The 8683-nt window shown below is 51.3% G+C and overlaps 1 pseudogene; it reads left to right on the top strand.

Moving 5' to 3' along the window:
• The first annotated feature begins 407 nt into the window (after positions 1-407).
• On the top strand, positions 408-791 carry LOC104985141 (annotated as a pseudogene).
• Positions 792-8683: the final 7892 nt, after the last annotated feature.

Genomic DNA, 8683 nt, shown 5'->3' with positions numbered 1-8683 from the left:
TCTGACCCTGCTCCACCACGTTCTTACAACTTTCCACTAGCTCCCCTTTCTACTTAGAAAAATACCCAAGCCCCTGTCAAGGCTGTGCACGATCTGGCTCCCACCCACCTCCTGGATCTCATTTTCTCTCTCCCACCTGGTCCTTTTATCACATTTCAGGTGCTCTGGCTTTTTTTGTTTCTCTCAACTCATGAAGCCCTTTCCTTGCCTCTGAGCCTCTGTAAATACGATTCCTGTGGCCTGGAATGCTGTCCCCCTGTATCAGTTAACTGTTGCCAGGTAACAAACCATCCCCAAACCTAGTGACTTAAAAAAATAATCATCCCTCTTTCTCTGCCGCCACGGGCTCGCGCAGAGGCTGAGGCTCAGGTGCGTTCAAGATTCGGCTCCACCGGTAACCCACCTCCATGGCGGAGGAGGGCATTGCTGCTGAAGGTGTAGTGGAGTTAATACTGCTTTGCAACAGGTGCTGAAGGCCGCCCTCATCCACGATGGAATTCCAGCGTGTGGAAGTCACGAAGCTGCCAAGGCTTTAGACGAGCACCAAGCCCATCCACGTGTGCTTGTGTCCAACTGTGATGAGCCTACGTATGTCAAGTTGGTGGAGGCCCTTTGTGATGAGCATCAAATCAGCCTTATCGAGGTTGATAACAACAAGAAACTCAGGGAATGGGTAGGCCTCTGTAAAACTGACAGGGAAAACCCCGTCAAGTTGTGTGGTGGTTAAGGACTATGGCAAAGAATCTCGGGCCAAGGACGTCATCGAGGAGTACTTCAAATGCAAGAAATGATGAAATAAAAAACGGAGTTCTTGTTTAAAAAAAAAAATCCATGTTTTCTTAGGAGGCAGTGAGACAGCCAAATTGCCCTGCTGGTCTGGTTAGGGATTGGTTGACCTTGCTTGGGGCCTCTCATGCATCTTCGGTCAGTGGTGGGTTGGGTAGTGGCCCTGCTGACCTTGGCTGGGTTCCCTTACATGAAGGTGATTCGAGGGCTGTTGACTGGTCTAGCCTGGCCTTGGCTACAAAGGCTGAAACAACTTGACTCTCATCCATGTGTCTCTTGCACCTCTCCAGCAGGCTTGCTGGGGGTGAAGGCAGGAGTCCGGGGGAAGGTAAACTCCTGAAAGCATGTTTTCAAGCCTCAGTGTAGGTCAGGTCTCCTGAAAGCTATTGCCACAGCAAGTCCATGGCCAAGCCCAGCTTCAAGATGGGGAAATAGACTGTGCGACTTTAGTGAGAAGAGCTGCAAGGTCACAGGACCTTGCGAAGGAGAAAAGCGGGAGCATCTTCACCCCTGCCCCTTCTTTCTACCTAGTACCTTCTCATCCTCTGTCTCCTCCTTGAAGAATTCTTCTCTGACCATCCTGGGGGCAACAGTCACCCCCCAGGTTTTCTCAGTCACATTCCTGGGTTGCTTTCTTCACAGTCCTCAGCTGTAATTCCCTCACGTGGGTGTGTGTATTTCCTGTGTCCTGACGGGGGAGCAGGGGGGCCACGTCTGTGCACCCTTTGTGTCCCCAGACTCAGCCCAGGGCCCAGCACAAAGTAAGCCCCCTGCAAATATTCACGCACCCACCAATGAACCAGCAGGGCCACGTTCTCAGGGGAAATTGAAGCTGTGACTTGGGGCAGTGAGTCCCCTTCCCTGAGTGGCCGGGTCCCAGGAGTGGGGTCTCACATAAAGCAGCCCCCACACTCGGCCTGGATGCCCGAGCTGTGCTTGCTGTGTCTGGAATGAAGCTCATGAGTCAGGTTGACCTGGTGGCCTCTCTCCGGCTAGAAAGTCACTCTCTTCGCTTCCAAGGTCAGGTCACTCTGTCTCGGGGGACTCATAAGCCTTGTTCTACTGTCCTTCATCCTTAAAATAGATTTTAAAGCCTGCCCTGCAGAGTGAGGACATCTGGAGTTTCAGAACCGGGAGGTCAGAGCCAGTGGGTCCCACTTCCCTGCGGGGGTCCAGACCACAGGGACTACTTGGTGGGACATCAGAAGACCCTGGCTTGACCCATCACATCCCCCTGGGGCTTCCAGATCCCGTCTTCCTTGTTGTGGCCTAGGGACACCCAGAAGCTGATATCATTTGGGACAATATATTGGAAGTGAGATAGTGAACTGGACCTTCTTCATTTTCTCCAGCATTAATTTTAATAATAGTATAGTCGATCCCATCCCCCACCCTAGCCTCCCTACCCACCGTTACACTTTCCACAATTTCAGTTACCTGCGGCCAACTGCAGTCCAAAAACACTGGGCTGGCTGAAAGGTTGTTAGGATTTTTCCATAACATTATTCTGTAAGATGTTACAGGAAAACCCAAACAAACTTTTTGGCCACCTCAATATTAAATGGGGTGGCTCAGATGGTAAAGAATACATTTGCAATGAGGGAGATCTGGGTTAGATCCCTGGATTGGGAAGATCCCCTGGAGGAGGACATGGCAACCCATTCCAGTACTCTTGCCTGGAGAATCCCATGGACAGAGGAGCCTGGCGGGCTACAGTCCATAATGTTGCAAAGAGTTGGACACAAATGAGTGACTGCTGCTGCTGCTGCTAAGTCGCTTCAGTCGTGTCCGACTCTGTGCAACCCCATAGATGGCAGCCCACCAGGCTCCCCAATCCCTGGGGATTCTCCAGGCAAGAACACTGGAGTGGGTTGCCATTTCCTTCTCCAGTGCCTGAAAGTGAAAAGTGAAAGTGAAGTCACTCAGTCGTGTCTGACTCTTCGCAACCCCATAGCTGAAGCCTACCAGGCTCCTCCGTCCATGGGGTTTTCCAGGCGAGAGTACTAGAGTGGGTTGCTATCGCCTTCTCGGAAATGAGTGACTAAGCACACAATATTAGATGGAAGCTCTAGAAATAGACAGTTCTTCAGTTTTAAGTCACACTGTTCTAAGTAGTGTGGTGAAATAGTCTCCCACCATCCCTCTCAGTCCTGCCCAGGATGAGAACTAACATGGGTGTGTGTGCTCAGTCGTCATGTCTGACTCTTTGCAGCCCCATGAACTGTAGTCCACCAGACTCCTCTGTTCATGGAATTTTCCAGGCAAGAATACTAGCGTGGGTTGCCATTTCCTTCCCCAGGGGATCTTCCCTATCCAAGGATCGAGCCCGAGTCTCTTGTGTCTCCTGCATTGAAAGGCATATTCTTTACCACTACACCACCTGGGAAGCCCCATTTTACTTAAAAATGGCACCAAAGATCCAGAGCAATGATGCCAGGGATTTGGATCTGCCAAAGAGAAGCCATAAAGTGCTTCCCGTAAGTGAAGAGGTGAAAATTCTGAACTTAATTAAGAAAAAAATAAGTACTTGCTGAAGTTGCTGACATCGAAGCAAATCTCTCCTTGAAATTGTGAAGAAGCAAAATGAAATTCTTGCCATTTTGCTTTTGGACTGCAGACTGTTAAATTAGGGCCACAGCACACGATGAGTGCTTAGTGAAGATGGAAAAGGCGTCCAATCTGTAAAATGCTTTGAATGAGAGAGACCACATTCACGTAACTTTTATTATTGTGTGTTGTCATTATTGTTCTCTTCTATTATCAGTTACTGTTGTTAATCTCTTACTGGGTCTAATTTATAAATTAAATTTTATCATAGGAGAAAGCATAGGGTATACGGAGTTCGGTAGTATCCGTGGTTTCAACTATGTACCTTGGTCTTGGAACATACGCAGCGTGGATGAGTGGAGACCGCTGCGACGCTAATAATCATAGTAACTACAGAACTGATGCTTTTGAGCTGTGGTGCTGGAGGAGACTCTTGAGAGCCCCTTGGATGGCAGGGAGATCAAACTGGTCAATCCTAAAGGAAATCAACCCTGAATATTCATCAGCAGGACTGGTGCTGAAGATCCAATACTTTGGCCACCTGAAGCAAAGAGCCTCTTCTCTGGAAACGACCCTGATGCTGGGAGAGAATAAGGAGAGGAGGAGAAGGGGGCCGCAGAGAATGAGATGTTGGATGGCATCACTGACTCACTGGACCTGAGTTTGAGCAAGCTCCAGGAGACGGTGAAGGACAGGGAAATCTGGCCTGCTGCAGTCCATGGGGCCGTAGAGAGTTGGACACGACTTAGTGACTGAACAACAACAAGAACAATTTCCTTGGCCTGTGTGATGTGTAAGATATTTTGCATATCTTGGCTGATTCGAGTCTCACAATGTGTGACTTGGTAACGCTACTGACCCATTTGACAGATGGGGAAACAGAGGGCACTGGGGTGTGTCTGAGGTTGTAAAGCAGAGATTTGAATTCAGGTCAGTTTACTGCGGAAGCCAGTGGCCTCATCCATCACCAGCCCCAGATGCCCCTCTGTCTCCCCTCCGGCACCCAGGGCCTAGACCACACCTCTGGCTCTTCTCCTCCCACCCTGCAACTTGGACCCTGCAGTGTTTGTGTCTGAGCCTCTTTGTCCTCCTCTTCCCCAGGGGCTGACCCCTTGGTCACTCAGCAACTGCCCAGCTGGCCCCTGGGTCTGGCTGCTGCTTCAGGGTGAGAGGGCCCTCTGGGAGCTGGAATGGCTGCCCTGTCGGGGGCCTCTGTCTCTTCCTTAACTGGGACCCGCCGCCTCTGCAGCCCCCGAGAGTTCGCGAGGCCATGGGCCAAGTCCTTGGCAGAGCGGCTGGCTGAGGATGCTGAGTGGAAGCAGATGCGCCCGGGCCGCTTCTGGACTGCTGCCGGAGGAGCCCGCAGGGCTGGGAGGACGCTGGGTGCCGGAGTGAAGGCTGGGCTCGGGACAAAGCTGCCTCGGAGACAAATATTTTAATGTTTGGTTTGAGAATGAAATCAAGCCTTTATTTTTGTGTTCTAAGCCAAAGGTAATTAGCCATGGAACTCGAACTCTGGTGTGTCTCCCAGAGGGGGAGACTGAGGCCCGGGGCAGGGACTTGCCCCAGGTCAGCCGGGTCACTCTGTGAACTCTGACACACTATACGAGCTAGGGTTGGGACTGGGGTGCCCAGTCTTTTCTACTGGCGAGGAACCTTTGGGTATCTTTATTGTGTGGCCTGAGTGACACGAGAGACGCCCCCGCCCTCCTAGGAAGGGGAAGATTGCCAGTGTCCACCTGCCCAGTGGGTGAGCTCCAGCCTCAAGACCACAGTGCGCACCTTAACCGCTTACTGGCAAACAGACACATCCCGGGGGACGAGGAGTCTCAGCCTTTCTTCTGGGGTCTTTTGGGAGAGACAGCTCTGAACTGGGAATGGGAACCCTGGGCTCCAGTCCTGAGTTTGTGCCTGATGTGCTGTGTGAACTTGGGCAAGCTGTTGTTTTCCTCCTCCTGGCCTTAGTTTTCCCACCTGTAGAATGGGGATGGCCAGAAGCCCTGACCAGCATGGCCCATGGGGTTTGTATAAAACCCAAAGCGGAGGCGGGGGTGGTGGTTGGAAGTGAAATCTTTGCAGACTAAAGCACTGGGCACCAGGAGAGGCTTGTATGGAGCAACAATATCTCACCCAGGGTGATTGCAGACACATCCGAGCCTCCCTGCTCCCTCTTGCAGCTGTGGTGGGTCCTCCCTCAGGTAGGTGTGCAGGTCACCTTAGGACGCCTGCTTCACACCTTCACAAACCACTGGGTCCTGGCTGTACCCGGGAGAGGGCGCAAGGCCATGGGGTCACTCGGGTAGGAAGCATCTTCTCGTCTGATGAGAATTCAGCACAGTTTAGCATGTTGAAACAAATACGGATCTATTATGGAACAGAAGGAGAATTTGGCTCACATTGTGAAGATGAAGCACAAGGCTGAGGAGATTTCAGGGCAATGGCAGCCTTTGCCCCATCCGCTTGTGCCCCCCTCCCCCCGCCACCCCAAACCACTGCATTTCCCATTCTCCTTCTGTAGAAGAGGGACTTGTGGGAGAAACTCCCTGTGGCCCTGAGACCGCCCAAGTCAACCCAGAAAGCTGGAATTTCTGGTTAATACCCCCCAGGAGAAGGCAATGGCACCCCACTCCAGTACTCTTGCCTGGAAAATCCCATGGACGGAGGAGCCTGGTAGGCTGCAGTCCATGGGGTTGCTAAGAGTCGGATACGACTGAGCGACTTCACTTTCACTTTTCACTTTTCACTTTCATGCATTGGAGAAGGAAATGGCAACCCACTCCAGTGTTCTTGCCTGGAGAATCCCAGGGACGGGGGAGCCTGGTGGGCTGCCTTCTATGGGGTCGCACAGACTCGGACACGACTGAAGTGACTTAGCAGGCTCCTTCCTCCATCAAATTCCAATCTTCTTAATTATTATAAATATGCCATTCAGAAGTCTTGGTTAAATATCAGAGCTCATTTCCCTTCCTTAGAGATGAGCTCAGATATTTGTTGTTAAAAAAAGGAATTATGGTCGTCGTTATCACCATTATCGCCATCATCCTCTTCTTGCACAGGCAGATATTAGAATTTGGTTTTCTGAGGAAGCCAGACTTGAGCAACACTAATATTCTTTGGAAGGACTGATGCTGAAGCTGAAACTCCAATACTTTGGCCAACTGATGCGAAGAATTGACTCACTGGAAAAAACCCTGATGCTGGGGAAGATTGAGGGCAGGAAGAGAAGGGGATGACAGAGGATGAGATGGTTGGATGGCATTACTGACACGATGGACATGAGTTTGAGTAGATTCCGGCAGTTGGTGATGGAGAGGGAGGCCTGGCATGCTGCAGTCCATGGGGTTGCAAAGAGTCGGACATGACCGAGTGACTGAACTGAACTGATCTGAGTCTCACCTGGAAAGGCTGAAGCTCTGAAATGTTGAATTTGGCAGACATCCACAGGCACACAGATCTCCCAGGGACCTTGTTGGAACGTAGATTTCTACTCAGAGACCCAGTAATCTCTCAGATGAGAGATGATGCTGGTCCTGGGGCCGCCCCAGGGCCCCACAGCCAGCCAAGGATGGAGCTGGTGGAGGTGCCAGCCTTCTCCCCAGCAGCAGCCTGGCCACCCTCCTTCCTCCTGCTGTTCGGTGTGGCCTGGAAAGCACCGGATGGCCTGGGACAGGCTCAGGTGGTGCTACATCCAAAAGAACCAGGCCCGCTCTGTCTTAAGAATTAGGGAATTGTTGGCTTAGTGGTAGAGAATCTGTCTGCCAATGCAGGACAGGCAGGGCAAGTGGGCTTGATTCCTGGGTCTGGAAGATCCCTTGGAGTAGGATAGGGCAACCCGCTCCAGTATTCTTGCCTAGAAAATTCCATGGACAGAGGAGCCTGGGGGACTACAGTCCATGGGATCGCAGAGTCGGACACTGCTGAGTGACTGAGCGCGCACACACAACCTCCAGTGCAGTAAGTGATGCAGGCAGGACCCATGGAGGCGTGTGAAGAGCAAGGGGTGAAAGTTGTTGGGGAACAGGATATTCACAGTCTTAAAGCATCACCCCAAAGGTGACTTGTTAATGACGGAGGGGCCCTCAGTCTGGGCCCCAGACATGCTGAGATGGGCTGATGGTGGGTTCAGAGCTTGATGGAAGCGTTTGGCCTGAAGCTGACATGGGAACCCCGTGGGACATTCCGTGGGACATCTGGCTGGGATTCCTCAAAGGGTCTAAGGTCATGAGGAATGGAGCAGGGGAGGCACACTGCCTAATGTCGTAAGTGACGCTTCACCGGATCCTGGATCGGGAAGAATAAGCAGCCACGGAGCATGTTTGGGAGGCAGGGGAGGAAATGTGAGCATGGACATTGTGTTGGGTGATTTGCCCAAAGAATGTTGATTATCTGGGGCTTGCGTTTGTGTAGGAGAATGTCCTTGTTCCTGGGAGAGGCACGCTGAAGGGTTTGGGGTTGAAGTATCGTGAGAAATATAGTAGTTGGATGGTTTGGCAAAATGCTGAGCTCTGTGTGTGTGTGTGTGTGTGTGTGTGTGTGTGTGTGGAGAGCGAGAGAAAGATGAAGACAGAGAGACGGAGGAGGAGCAGGGAGAGAGAGGTGGCCTGGGTGTGGCAAGATGTTAAAAGTTGGTGGATCTACATGAAGAGTATGCTTTCCACTATTCAGTGTGCTAGAAACTTTTAAAAAAAATTTCAAAGAATCATTAAAAAAAAAAAAAGGCACTGAGAAGCCATACATCTTTAGTGAAATCTCTCTAAGATATAAATGCAGGACTGGCATAACAGAAAATGTCTTAAATATCCTCTTCATCCATCCACCACTCAAAATCTCACTTTTTATGAGGTCGTCTTCTCATAGACCTCCTCTTGTCTCTCTTTCTGAATCCCTCTTTTCAAAGGCTGGACGTTTGGGTGTGTAGACTTACTCTGGCATGGACATGCCACGTGGCCTTGACCAAACTGCTGAAACCTTCCTGCACCTGTTTCCTCGTTTGTAAAATAGGAGAGATTATTGGTGCCTACCTGCAGCATCGTTGTGGGGATTAAAAGTTATCCTAGTTCCCAGGGAGCACCTAGCTGATAGCAAGAGCTCAGTAAGTGACATGATCGCCCGAGACAGGTGGTCTGTGGCCTTTGGGGGATGCTCAGCTAAGTGAGGGCTGTCACCATGGTGGCTTCCCAGGCATCTCTGACTGCCCATCCCACGATGGGCAGCCGGACATCCACGCTCAGACCACATCACATGGGACCATTGCACAGAACTGCCTGCTTGAGCTTGGGCTTTGCCAGCTGTGACTACCAGGTGGAAGCATTTAATGGCAGCGGCGCCCCCTTCCCCAGCCTATCTGCAC

Source organism: Bison bison, unplaced genomic scaffold (assembly GCF_000754665.1).
Source record: "Bison bison bison isolate TAMUID 2011002044 unplaced genomic scaffold, Bison_UMD1.0 scf7180017864039, whole genome shotgun sequence".
Lineage (NCBI taxonomy): Eukaryota > Metazoa > Chordata > Mammalia > Artiodactyla > Bovidae > Bison > Bison bison.
The sequence above is the reverse complement of the archived record's forward strand: the minus strand, read 5'-3'. Positions and strand labels throughout refer to the sequence as shown.